The sequence below is a fragment of the Phyllostomus hastatus genome, unplaced genomic scaffold (assembly GCF_019186645.2).
Source record: "Phyllostomus hastatus isolate PE091 unplaced genomic scaffold, TTU_PhHast_1.1 phas_contig_80, whole genome shotgun sequence".
In the NCBI taxonomy this organism is placed as follows: Eukaryota; Metazoa; Chordata; class Mammalia; order Chiroptera; family Phyllostomidae; genus Phyllostomus; species Phyllostomus hastatus.
The window spans coordinates 14419514-14433556 of record NW_025333960.1 but is presented as its reverse complement, the minus strand read 5'-3'; the positions used below and the strand labels follow the sequence as shown (position 1 = coordinate 14433556).

The following is a 14043-nucleotide window of genomic DNA, read 5'->3' as shown; positions in this document are numbered from 1 at the left end:
AGAACTTGAGCATGTGGCCACTCTGACCTCTGACCTCTGACCTCAGGCCACCAGAACTGTGAGAAATAAATTTCTGTTGTTCATAGGCCACTCAGTCTCTGGTATTTTGTTAGAGCAGGCAGGAGGGACTCAGAGAGCGGGAAAACTGAGGCCCAGAAAATCACTAACATGGTGTGATTACATAGGTCCAAGAGGAAGTTTGGACTATAATTTGGGGCTCTCTGATGTTGAAGTTCGAGTTCTTTATCTCCAGGCAAAATGTCTCCTACATTTCCACACATTTTACTTTTGCAGCTCTTCTTTCAGTGCTTTTCACATAGTGAGAATACAATAAATGATGAAATTCAATACTGGATGCAATAGTTAGTAGCCTGGTAAACATCCAGGTTGCTTACTGAGCATATGTGTGTTTTGATTAAAATAAGGCACATTATACAATGAACAATTGGTTTTAATATTCCTCATAAAGCCTCTGTCTCAAAAACAGTAACCTGGATTTTAATCTATTTTGCTCCTTGTATTAAATCCAAGGTACTTTATTTCACTTTTGGTTTTAGATAGCAAGGCAAGGCCAAGGGTAATCTCAATTACCATAGAAAATATTATGTCTATGTCTAAAAATGTGATTATAAAAGAGTGGAAGATCAAAAGCAAGGAAAAGTTGGAAAATAATGAGTCCGGTATATGTTATGTAATGCCCAGCAAATTGGACACATTTATGTGAAAGGAGTCTAATGCACTTTTGTTTTCACTAAGAACTCCAGTGAGGAAATCTTTTGCAAAGAGCAATGGTATCACTTGCCTTTCTTGACTTTCCAAGCTGCAAGTCATGAACAAAATTTGACATTAGGAGGGCAAATATGCAGAAGCTTGATCAGAGTACTAGCATTTCAATGGATACTTGGGCTAGTGAATCAAATTTTTTTATTATTAATAAGATACTGCCATTTACCCCACAGTTTCCTGTTTCCTTAATTTCTATTATCTTTGTTCACTTTCATGCCCTCTAGCTGTCTCATCCATCCAGTTCACTTGCACCTCCAGTCTTTCCAGAACCTTTTCTCTCCTGAGCAACTCCTTCCTTCCGTACCTCTGCCTTAAGGAAACTGACTTTTTGTCATTAATCCTGTTGCCCTGAAGCCAAGCCCTTGCCAGTTTGAATCCACTTCTCCTCACAGGTCAGCATACAAAGAAAAATACATCAATTTGTTGATTAGAAAAGGTACTGATACAGAGAGATCTGATCAGATCACTGGGGAGGAGTAGGATGGGGCTGTAGGAGGAGGTCGCCCAAGGTAAATGGTCTAGAATGGATTGGTTGAGAAGCAGAATGTCTCCAGAGTGCATGGAATTATGGGCCAGAAGGTTTAAAATAAAAAGAGGGCAAAGGCTGGTTCTCAGGCTCTCTTCCTCGAGGATGCCTGGATGATCATACTGCAGCTTCCTGTGTTTCCCAAAGGAGGTAGTTTGGTTGAATTTTGGATGGGAAGGCACTGTGGGCATAGCCTAGGATTGGGCTGGCCTGGTAGAGGGTGGCAGGTTTATTCTTTGGGTGTTCCAGAGGGGATGGGCTCTGAGGCAGGAGCCTGCCATTCTTCTAAAATTGTGTAGCTTTTGTATCTTATGTTGTTTTAGTTTGTAAATTAACCCTATAGAAATCAGATAAAAATTAACAAGGGGAATGATAGGAGAACTCAGGTGTGAAAGAGTTTAGCCTTAATTGATAGGCTTAAGTGACTAATGCATGTGGAAAGCTGTCATTCCAAATTGTGTAGTTTTGAGTCAAAACTCCTTTATTTTAGCACCAAAACTTTGCCTCCAGAATTTTGCCTAGTGGATGGCTGTGGGCAGCAGGGCCCCACTTGCTGTTTGGTAACAGTACCACATTTTCATGACTTGAATTTCAAAATTCATCAGGGTAGCCAGTGAAAAGTCTCTTTCCTACTCATGTTCCCAATCACTGGCTTTGTTTCCCTGAGGCAATCAATGAATGTTCTCAGTTTTCATGTGGATCACCATACTTTTTCATTCCCAATGCCATTTAGCAATCATTTTTCTATTCCACCATCCTACATACTCCTTTGTTTTGAGATTAAGTCCATTTACACCATTTTCTCTGTTGAATCTATTAACTTTCAGAATATTCCTCATCTTCTGCAATGACTTTAGTCCTTGCTTTATTGACCTTTCCATTCCATCCTCTAAGATTTCAGTATTCATGTTTACGACCTCACAAAATATTCTCAAATTTAGTGATCTTTATCTCTAGTCCATTTCCTACTACCAGCCTCATCATACCTCAGACATTAGCATTTCCCAAAACAACTCCACCTCTAAGTGCTTGAAGAATAAAAGTGCTCCTGTGACCACAATCCCTTTTTCTTATACCTTAATCAACTCTTTTGAGGACTGACTCTCCCATAAGGCCACTGGAGAATTCTAGCATGTCTCTATTTTACCAACTGAGTAAGCTCTCTGTGGGTTTCAGGTATTGTCCTACCTAACCTGGGCCCTAATTCAACAAGAAAATTCTCTATCCTTTTCACCAACTAACACTTGTATCTATTCTAATATTACTCATTATTTATTTATTTCTGGGGCACATATAAAGACACCTAAGAACCTCCAGTGGTTTCTCAGGGATTCAATCTGGGATTCTCAGCTAAATAGCAAGTGATTTCCATAGTCTGGGGAGGTCATGTTCCTAGTGTTCGCTACATGGATCCAGTGTTTCAGGCAAACTCAAGTATGTTCAAACTAGGTCGTTTGAACATACCCTGGGCTTTCCCACCCCCAAGCCATTTGACTGAGTCTTCCTTCTGCTTAATATGCTTATGGGTTTATCACTTTCTATCTGTGCCTATTGAGTCCCATAGACTCTTTAAAATTTCTTTAAAAATTACATTTTATTGACTTCCGGCCAAGATGGAGGTGTAGGTAGACACACTGTGCCTCCTAACACAACCAAAATAAGGACAACAAAAATTTAGAAACAAAATAACAACCAGTACTGACAGAATATTGAACTGTATGGAAGTCCAACAACCAAGGAGTTAAAGTAGACACATTCATCCAGACCGGTAGGAGGGACAGAGTCAGGTGGCCCAACAGAGAGGGGTCATGCAAAAAACAGCAGCTGGTGGATGCCGGGTGTGCAGGTGGTGACTGGTGGACCCCGGCGGGCAAACAAGGCAGCAGCGGGTGGACCCAGAGAGGCAGCTGATTGTGGAAGGGTGTGGCACACGAGGTGGTTTGTGGAACCGGGTGGACCCACCTTCGTTTGTAGATAAACCAGGCAAAACTGGGGAGTGAGAAAGACTGAGTAAACCAGGAATCCATTGTGGGGAAATAAAGCCTCAAAATACCAATTGAAAACACCTGTGGGGGTTTAGGTGCTGGGAGAGACACCAGCCTCCCAGGAGAATTCATTGGAGAGACCCACAGGGTCCTAGAACGTACACAAACCCACCCACATGGGAATCCACAACAGAAAGGCCTAGTTTGCTTGGGGAAGTGGCAGAAGGGACTGAAATCCAGCAGAGAATGGAGCAAGCACCATTGTTCCCTCTCAGACCCCTACCCCACATACAGCATCACAACCTACTGACTGGGTTGTCCCACCCGGGTGAACACCTGAGGCTCTGCCCCTCACTATAAACTGGCACATCAAGATAAAACAAAATGGCTCAAACTAAAGAATAGATCAAAGCTCTAGAAAAAATACAACTAAGTGATGAAGATGCACAGTTCAGAGCACTGGTGATCAGGATGGTCACAGAACTGGTTGAATTTGGTTGCAAATTAGATAAAAAAATGAAGGCTATGCTAAGTGAAATAAAGAAAAATGTAAAGGGAACCAATAGTGATGGGAAAGAAACTGGGACTCAAATCCATGGAGTGGACCAGAAGGAAGAAAGAAACAATCAAACAGAAAAGAATGAAGAAATAAGAATTCAAAAACATGAGGAGAGGCTTAGGAACCTCTAGGACATCTTTAAATGTTCCAACATCCAAATTATAGGGGTACCAGAAGGGGAAGAGGAAGAGCAACAAGAGGAAAAGTTATTTGAACAAATAATAAAGGAGAACTTCCCCAATTTGGCAAAGGAAATAGACTTCCAGGAAGTCCAGGAAGCTCAGAGAGTCCCAAAGAAGTTGGACCCAAGGAGGAACACACCAAGGCACATCATAATTACATTACCCAAGGTTAAAATGAAGGAGAGAATCCTAGGAGGAGCAAGAGATAAGGGAACATTCACCTACAAAGGAGTTCCCATCAGACTGTCAGCTGGTTTCTCAAAAGAGACCTTGCAGGCAAGAAGGGGCTGGAAATAAATATTCCAAGTCATGAAAGGCAAGGACCTACATCCAAGATTGCTCTATTCAGCAAACCTTTCATTTAGAATGGAAGGGCAAACAAAGTGCTTCTCAGAAAAGGTCAAGTTAAAGGAGTTCATCATCACCAAGTTCTTATTATATGAAATGTTAAAGGGACTTATCTAAGAAAAAGAAGATAAAAAACATGTACAGTCAAATAACAGCAAACTCACAATTATTAACCACACCAAAAACAAAAGCAAAAACAAACTAAGCAAACAACTAGAACAGGAATGTAACCACAGAAATGGAGATCACATGGAGGGAACAGGGGAGTGGGAAGAGGAGAGAGGGGGAAAAGGTACAGAGAATAAGTAGCATAGATGGTAGGTAGACAATAGGCAAGAGGAGGGTAAGAATAGTATGGGAAATGTAGAAGCTAAATAACTTATAAGTATGACACATGGATATGATCTAAAGAGGGGAATGTGGGTGGGAGAGGATGTACAGAGTGGAGGGGAGTGAAGGGGGAACAATGGGACAACTGTAATAGCATAATCAATAAAATGTAATTTTTAATATATTTTACAACTGTAATATGTATTACAGTTGTCCCAATTTTACCCTTTTGCCCCCTATCCACAGAGTGCAACCCAATCCCTCAGGCAATACCCCCACCATTGTTCATGTCTATAGGTCAAGCATATAAATTCTGTGGCTACTCTAATCCCTATGCTATACTTTATATCCCCATGACAATTCTGTAACTACCAATCTGTACCTCTTAATCTTTTTACTTTTTTTGCCCATTTCCCCATTCCCCTCCCATCTGACAACCACCAAACCGTTCTCTATATCTATGATTCTGTTTCTGTTCTGCTGGTTTCTTTATTTTGTTTTTTAGATTCAATTGTTGATAGATACTGTATTTATTGCCATATTATCATTCATATTTTTGTTCTACTTCTTACAGAAGACACTTTAACATTTTATATAATAATGGTTTGGTGGTGATGAACTCCTTTAGTTTTTCTTGTCTGGGAAGCTCTTTATCTGTCTTTGGATTCTAAATAACAGCTTTGCTGAATAGCGTAATCTTGGTTGTAGGTCCTTACTTTTCATCACTTTGGATATTTCTTACCAATCTTTTCTAGCCTGACAAGTTTCTTTTGAGAAATCAGCTGACAGTCTTACAGTTACTTATAACTAACTGCTTTCCTCTTGCTGCTTTTAAGATTATGTCTTTGTCTTTAACCTTTGGCATTTTAATTATAATGTGTCTTGGAGTGGGCCTCTTTGCATCCACCTCATTTGGGAATCTCTGTGCTTCCTGGAATCATATGTCTATTTTCGTCACCAAGTGAAGTACATGCTGTACTTAGTTTTTTGTTCCTTATATTCCAAATTGCTCATGTGAGTCTCAGCTTCATCCACTGTACTGTAATTCCTTATAAATTGTTTTTTATTTTAATTAATGTTTCCTTAGTTTCTGACCAGATCTCCTTTTGCTGTTGAGTTTCTCACTAAGTTCCTTGAGTCTCCTTATAGCCAGTGTTTTGAACTCTGCATCTAGTAGCTTGATTGTCTCCACTTTGTTTAGTTCCTTTTCTGGAGTTTTGCTCTGTTTTTTCATTTGGGATGTGTTTTTTGGCCCCTCATTTTGTAACCTCCCTGTGTTTGTTTCAGTGTATTATGTAGAGCTTCTACTTCTCCCAGGCTTGGTAGAGCAGCCTTATATAGTAGGTGTCCTGTAGGGTCCAGTGGCACAGCCTTCCCTATTGCTCAAGGTGGGTACTCAAGGCACACCCACTGTGTGGTCTGTGTACACTCTCCTGTTGTAGTTGAGCCTTGATTGCTGTTGGTGTATCAGTGGGTGGGATTACCCCCAGGCTGATTGGCTGCAAGGACTGGTTGTGACCACCATGAATGATCAGCTGTGCAGGGGCCCACCGCACAGAGCAAGGCTTACTTCAGTGGGGCTCTTGTACCCACTGAGCCTGACCCTTGAGTGTGCTGCTTGTAAAAGTGAATGGGTGGTGCTTTGATGTAATCTGGAGCTGTTTACTGGGTATGCAGGCTCTAGGGCCTCCTGGGAGGTACAGGTCAAGGCCATCTGCTGCTTGTATTCTGCCTGGTGCTTCCCAGTATGGGCTACAAAGTAATCTGCAGATGGCTGTTACTTGTGCTGAGTTTGGTGGTGCCCAGGAGAGGTCAAGCTTCAGACCGAGGCCAGCTGCTGCTAGTGCTGGGCTGGGGCCACTGAAAGGTATGGAGCTTGCCAAGGTCAGATGTTGCTTGTTTAAGAGATGTTAATAAAGTCTGAAGCATGAGCCAAGATGGGCTATTTGTATGGAAAAGAAACTGGAAACATTTTGGGTGGGCCCAAAAGTTGGGTGTGGTGGGGGTCTCAGATAATTACCAGGGCAGGGTCAACAGTGATAGCAAGGTTGATAGAGATTCAGATATAATGCCCACATGCCCGCTTTGTCAGGGGAGGGCTCAGTAAAAGAACAATGACTTCTGCCAGCACTTCTGTCTGGAAGAAAGTTGCCCCTCCAGCTTTCACCCTAATGCCAGAGATTTAGTTCCTTCTCATATTTCAGTATATACCTGGTGCTTTTCTAGCTGTTGTCTCAGTGCTGGACCTGAGAGGCAGTGAATCTGAGGAAGTCTCCATGAGGGCCCTTTACAAGGAACTGCTTGGGACTCCAGGAGCCCTCTGTTTCCCTCAGCCCCATTCCCCATTGGTTTTTACAGACGGAAGTTATGGGGATTACTTTTTCTGCACTGGAACCCTGGGCTGGGGGCCTGACATGGGGCTGGGACCCCTTGCTCCTCACAGGGTACCTTTGCAAGCCAAGATATCCCTTTTAGTTTTTATCTGCCACACATGAATGTGGGACCATCCAGCCCCTTCTGTGTCTCTGCCCCTCCTACCAGTCTCTATGTGGCTTCTTCTTTATATCTTCAGTTGTAGCACTTCCATTCAGGTAGATTTCAGGCAGTTCTGAATGATGGTTGTTCTGTGGTTTAGTTGTAATTTTGATGTGTGTTGTGGGACGATGTGAGTATAGCATTTACCTACACCTCCATCTAGTCTGTAAGCCATTATAGAAGACTTAAAATTGGATTTTTCTCCTCTAGTTGTCTTAGAAACTGCTCTTTTATACCTAAATATAGAACAAAACTCTAGCAAATGAAAGCGTAAGCAATTTCTTCTATACATCACAATGTGCAGGATATTTGCATGACAAATGCGTGTGGGATGCGTTCTGTATTTCTGTGTGTTGGGGGTAATCCCCAGCTCACAAAAGAGGTCAGTGAACAAGAACAGCTGTGACCATCACTGGTGGTCCATGCTTAAGTTGTGACTATTGTGTTATTGATCAACCAGGCCCCTGTGTCTTTGCCACAAATGCCATTTTCTCATTTCCCCCCAGGAAATTTTTACATTTTCACAGAAGCTCTTGTTGACCTTCATTCTCTTATAATTATTCCTTAATTCTGTTCTAGTTGGCCCTCCTAACATAATAAAGAATGAGATCTCTGTAACCATAAAAGGGTTTGTGTGACAACATTATCGTTCCTTTTGTTGTGAGAATTAACATCAACTTTTACTTCTAGAGAAACACAGCTCTGGATTGATACAATTAACCTCGAGTCTCACAGGGAACAAAGCACAAATACAAGGAAAGAGCGTGATACTGCTGTCTAGAGTTTATAACCACTCCCCACAGTTCAGTCACCCTGTGCTCAGCCCCTCACCAGTCACTAGCAGACACATGTGCAGCACACATTACAGAGTTTGTGGGAGACTCACTGTGGCCTGCGAGCTCTCTGCTGACTTGGCTCTTTAAGAAGGCCAATAGGGACATGAGTTGTTATGGTTTTCTGACTTCTGTTAGGTTGTGGAGATATTTCCCAAGGGAATAGTATAAAGTGTGAATAATTTCCCAAAAAGAATAGCACAGCAGTTCCTTCCAGGAGATCTTGGTTAAGGTTTGTGGCTTTCATGTCTCTAGTTGACGGTGCATATTCTTGTCCTGTGATGGCGTCAAGTCAGTAGCATGACAAGTCAGACTGGCTAAAAATCCCAATTTGTTATCTCCATATCATTTCTAAAGCAAAATAGGCACAAAACCAATCAAAATTATCACTCCACGCTGCTTAGGGTTAAATGAAGAAAATAACAAAATGTTCATTGAACTCTGCCTCCACACCTATCCCAAATGTACAGATATGTGGGGGTATAGAGAGACTGGACAGTGGTAACATCACAGGCTTGAGGGCAGAAGAAAATACTACAGGTTGGAATTGATCATAGAGTCTAAATTTTCTGAGGAAGTCCTGATTTTAAATATTCTATCCTGTCGTAAGATGTGTTCTGTTGCTTCATCCTCAAAACTTAGTCATAAAAAATGTAGGGGAAAATACTGTTTTTACCCATGGTAGCATTCTCTACACACAAATGCTATCATTCACATACTTGGAACTAGGACAAAGGGAGAAGGTCTCTGTTGAACCTATGCTACCTGGTCTGGTTTCTGTAATCATGCTGAAAGGTGAGCAGAGCAAGCTAAGAAGGCTAGTCCCAAAGGGATGGGACCAAGTCTGGAATCACAACTGATCTGGCGAGATGTGAGTAAGTGTGGGGTTTGGCTGTGTTGGTGAAAGCAGAGAGGTTGATTTCAACTCAGTTTATAGGCACAAACATGGAGTCTGCCCAGGATTCAAGTCAATCACTGCTTCCATGGCCAGAGCAGGGAAATATGAATAGGCATCATTCTAGAGAAATTGCAAGAGGTTTACATGGACTGGAAAACAACACTACCTTCTCATTTTTCAGTCATTTTTTAGGGTTAGAGATGATGTCTTGGAAGAATTAACAAAGGGCATTTATAACAATGATTTTTTTTCCTGTTTCTTTCTTTCTTTTGTTTCCACCCCAGCTCCCAACTGCAGTTCCCCACTACCACAAATAATGCAGTTGCATTTCTGACACTTGGGGAAATTGCAGGGGTCAGCACACCTGGAGTGCAGTGAGTGAGCCTTGCTCTGGGGAAACTACCTTCAGGATCATGGTTATCTCCTCTGCCAGGTCAGTTTTCACAGTAATTTGTGACCAAGAGTATCTGTAAAAAAGAATGTCTCTTGCCAGGATCTTCAGAGGAAAGCTATGCTTCCAGTTCCACAGACTGACAACTATTCACTGTGTGATGCTAATAAAAATGTGAGGCATTTTAAAACTCAAGGGTATTTTTTTAATAGCCATCTTCAAAGAACTCTGATTTCTAGTTATCTTATATGATAGATGATAATGACTAAATAAAATGCTTATCTGTCTTCACCAAATGGCATATAAAATATTTATACAAATTGATACTGCTGGATAAATTGCAGATTCCCTATACTTGGGTTCATATTTATTTCCTTTTTCTCTGCAAAAAGCCAGTATGTTATTACTAGGAGACTATTATATTTTGGAAAAAGCTCTAGATAAAGTCCAAGGCCACATGACCAATTTTTAGTTATATAATAAAGAACATAAATGAGAAAAGGAATTAGGCCCAAATCTCTCCAAGTTTCTAAGTTTTCTAAAGATGCTATTAACTTATGAATCAAAGGGCATAGATTTGAGTCCTGACGCTTCTCTAAAAAGATGTTTGACTATTGTTAAGTTAATTTGATCTTTGTTGCCTAATCTGTAATGAGACAGCTACTCTGGATGAAGTAAGTCTCTTCCAGCTGTAATTCTGATTCTGACTCTGGGGACTGGTGCCGTGTGTAGGCACAGGACTTCTTACTGGGTTCTAGGGAACGCTCTATAATATGGAACTCCTAGGTGCTTTCTCCATCACTCGAATGTTGTTGGATTGATTATTGTGTCCAAAGCTTTAAAAAATACATTGAATGTGTATTTTTTATTGAGTACTCTAACTGATAAAATATGGGGAAGATGCTGAAATCAAGTGAGAAAAGGCCAAATATATAAAAATATGAAGAGATTAATTTAGTTTCTCTTTATAATAAACAACCCAAACTAAAAATAACAATATATAAGCAAGAACTGTTCTGATAGAACCGTATAAAAAGAAATAGCTTCATTGAAACTCAGCCTGAGGTTTTATAGAGAAAAGAGTGGACTTGGAAAGCCTCCAAATCTGTTAAAAGAGAAACATTTTTTTCATCTCTATTTGGGATGATAAATGGTGCATTTCAGTTCTAGAGGCCCAACTAAACACCAAAGATGAAATAATGACTGTATAAATGGCTAGAAATAAACATAGCTGCAGCTTTCTCCATATGAGGAATTTCCCTAATAATGAAGAGCAGACAAAGGATTATCATCACAGAGAGGAAATGAGGCTTTAAGCAAATAATTAAGGAGTACTAAATCATCTCAGAGAATACTCATAAGAATGTAAAAGATAAACACCATTTGCCATATTGTTGAGAAATTATGGTAAGAAAAAGTGAATGAAATAAAATTAGTATCTGGGCGGGATTGTGGTATTGTGGTCTCTTACTAGGTGCAAGGTTTTTGGCAAATTATTTATTCTTCAAGATTCTTAATTTTTTTCCCTTGTAAAATGGGACAAGTAATACCCTCAGTGGTGTGACAGGATTAAATGAGGTCACAGATGTAACCTCATAGAAATGTTTCTGAAACTTAAAAGGGGTCAATACTTGGTGCCTATTATTATTTAAGAACAGAAACAGCGGTGTTTGATGCAGTCGGTCAAACCCAGCTGGTCAAATAACTGTATTCTATTATTGATCTGAAAGATGTTCCCCACGAGAGGTGACAGCTTGTAAAATATCACATGTAAACAATATGATCCAATCAGACATTTTCATAATTTTCTTAAAGTTGGGACTCATCCACTTTCATTGCATGAATCAGTTTCTCTTTCTCAATCAGACCAGTTGAAAAGTAATTCACCCACAATTCTATGACATGCTACAGTCATTAATCATCTATGAAAACTGAGGAAGGAAAAATATTAGGGCGCTGGGGCACCCCCATCAGGGCAGTTGGAGGCTTGGTCTGAGAGACACTAGGCAGAGCCTGGGGAAAGAGTCTTTCACTTGCCAAGAAAAAATGCTGAGATTCTGATGAAAGAGGAAAATAAATCAGAGGTAATTGTTCTAGAAAATCATGATTTCTGATACAACCAAGCACTTAAACCACACCAGCATGTACAGGGTCATCATTAGCTGGCAGCACTGCAAACAGTATTATAAGAGAAAGCAGCATAGTTTGCCAAGCTCTCTGATAAAGTCAAGCAAGGATTTGCAGATAGTGAAAAATGTCTAAGGATTATTTGAATGAGGAAGCTGTAAACACAGATTACTCCTAGGTTTTTCTTTTTGGTTCCAATACTTTAACATTTGTCATTACTTAAAAAGAACTTTTTTTTTTTCCACTAAGCATTGAAAATAAGAATCCTGAGCATTGTTAACAAGCCTGCAGTCTGGTAAATAATAGCTGCATCCTTCTTACTCCTCGATGTAGTTATAATTTAACAAAAATGTTCTTTTGTGAAGAAGTGGATTTAAGTGTGAGGCACTATTAGCAACCAAAAGAGAGAAACATGAAAAAGAACAAGGTGTATTTTCCTAGCACTGAGTGTCTCCTAGTGCAAATCCAAAAGTGCTCCCCTTTAGATTCTCATTGTAAGAGAACGATAAACCTAGAAACAGAGGGGGTCTTCATATCATACAAAATAATTGGTATTCAGTATGGAATGGTGTAGTAGCAAGGCTTACCAAGGCAATGCTGCATGAAGTCGTTCTTGCAAACCTGACAATTGTGGTCAAGTGTGACTGGAATCCCTGACAGAATAGTAAGTAAGGATGGAGAAAGACTGTTTTGTTTTGAGAACTGTAGCAGAGCTGCACTGTCCATGGTATTAGCAGCATCATTTAAAGTCTATATTGGTTATGATAATGACAAATATTGCATGTTTGATTCAGCTCCCTGATATTAATATTCCCTTATATTAATGCTGTGGAGAGCAATGGAGACTTTATATAAAGGTGTTTCTTTCCTGCAATTTTTCTTTTGCCCTACAGGCCTTCATCATGGGAAGAGACTTCAATTGCCTCAGGAAGAGAAGAGTTCCAGCTTAAACCAAAGAAATCATTGGTCATATTCTAAGTAGCCTTTTGAAATTAATAAAGAAGTGTGCATACCACTCACCCTTTAAGAGTGAGTAGGAGCATGGGGTCCTTCTCATGGAACAGATGTTGGACACATTGTAATAGGTGGAATAATGGCCCCACAAAGATAGGCGGGTCAGAGTCAGAACAATGCAGAATAAGAAAGACTTGATCAGCCATTGCTGGCTTTGAAGACGGATGAAGTGGCCACAAGCCAAGGAATGTGTGCAGCCTCTAAGAGCCAAAAAAACAAAATAGATTCTTCCTTAGAGTCTCTGGAAGCAATGTAGAAGCCCTGTCAACAGGATTTTAGCCAAGGGAAGCCCATGCTATAGTTCTAACCTCCCAGGACTCTAAGATAATAAATTCATGTTGTTTTAAGTTACCAATTTTGTGATGATTTATTATAATATCAATAAGAAACCGATACTGGCATCCTCTCTCAAATCTTTGTTTTCAGTGCCCTTTCATGTACTTCAGCTGATAGGTGCACCATTAGAAGGGTTTTCTGATTACATTATCTGGTTTTCACTGACTTAGCTTTCATAAAATAGAAAGATAGTTTTAAAAATTAAAGATAATAGGCCCTGGCTGGTATAGCTCAGTGGACTGAGCATGGGCCTGCAAACCAAAAGGTTGCTGGTTCCATTCCCAGTCAGGGCACATGCCCGGGTTGCAGGCCAGATCCCCAGTAGGGGGCACATGAGAGGCAACCACACATTGATGTTTCTCTCCCCCTCTTTCTCCTTCCCTTTCCCTCTCTCTCAAAACAAATAAATAAAATCTTTTAAAAAATTACAGATAATACTAATGTGAGCATATGTAAACAACAAAATAGAAAAGTTGAGTTGCTTTGCTATATAGCTCTTCTTTAATCACTTTATAAGTTAAACATGATGGTGAGATGATGATTCTATCAAATCTGATAAGAAATTGGCCCCCAAATTTAGAATTATCAAAACTATGAATAACATTTACTCTTGAATATGTGGAACCAAGCTCTAAATAGATCAAGCTTTGATAATAGTCACTAATGATATAAGGTCACCACAATGGAAAAGTGCTTTTAGAAATACTGAAAGTATTGAATGTGTTGCTGGCAATAAAAAATTTACTTGGAGAAAATATTTTCCAAGAAAAAACTGGAAACTCAATGTAAAAAAAATACACAAAACAAATGTTATTCTAGGAAGTGAAGTACATATGATGATTATAAAAATGACTGAAGAAGCCTTGGCTGGTGTGACTCTGTAGGCTGGGTGCTGGTCTGCGACCCAAAAGGTCACTGCTTTGATTCCTGGTCAGATCACATGTCTGGGTTTCGGGCCAGGTCCCCAGTTGGGCGCATGCAGGAAGCAACTGGCCTATGTTTCTCTCCCTCTCTTTCTCCCTTCCTCCCATCTCACCAAAAATAAATAAAATCTTAAAAAAATTTTTTTTAAATGAACAAAACCCTCCCCACACAAATTGAACAACCTGTATTATTGAAGGGCAATTCTGAACAAGTAGCAGCTTTTTAATAAGGTAATTATCCCAAACCTCAAAGACTGATTTAAAATTTAA

General features: G+C 40.1%; 1 protein-coding gene, 1 long non-coding RNA gene and 1 pseudogene across 20 annotated transcripts in view; 1 reads left to right on the top strand and 2 right to left on the bottom strand.

Annotated features, from left to right (window-relative positions):
• The window catches only part of LOC123826041, a 60852-nt gene extending 48032 nt beyond the window's left edge, over positions 1-12820 (top strand). Inside the window, exons 2-3 of the long non-coding RNA XR_006786992.1 lie at positions 9267-9415; positions 12394-12820. This is a non-coding gene — a long non-coding RNA (uncharacterized LOC123826041). The remainder of the gene's footprint in view (positions 1-9266; positions 9416-12393) is intronic.
• The window catches only part of DLGAP1 (DLG associated protein 1), an 861456-nt gene that overhangs the window by 116048 nt on the left and 731365 nt on the right, over positions 1-14043 (bottom strand). The gene's annotated exons all lie outside the window — the stretch shown is intronic.
• On the bottom strand, positions 9275-9423 carry LOC123826481 (annotated as a pseudogene).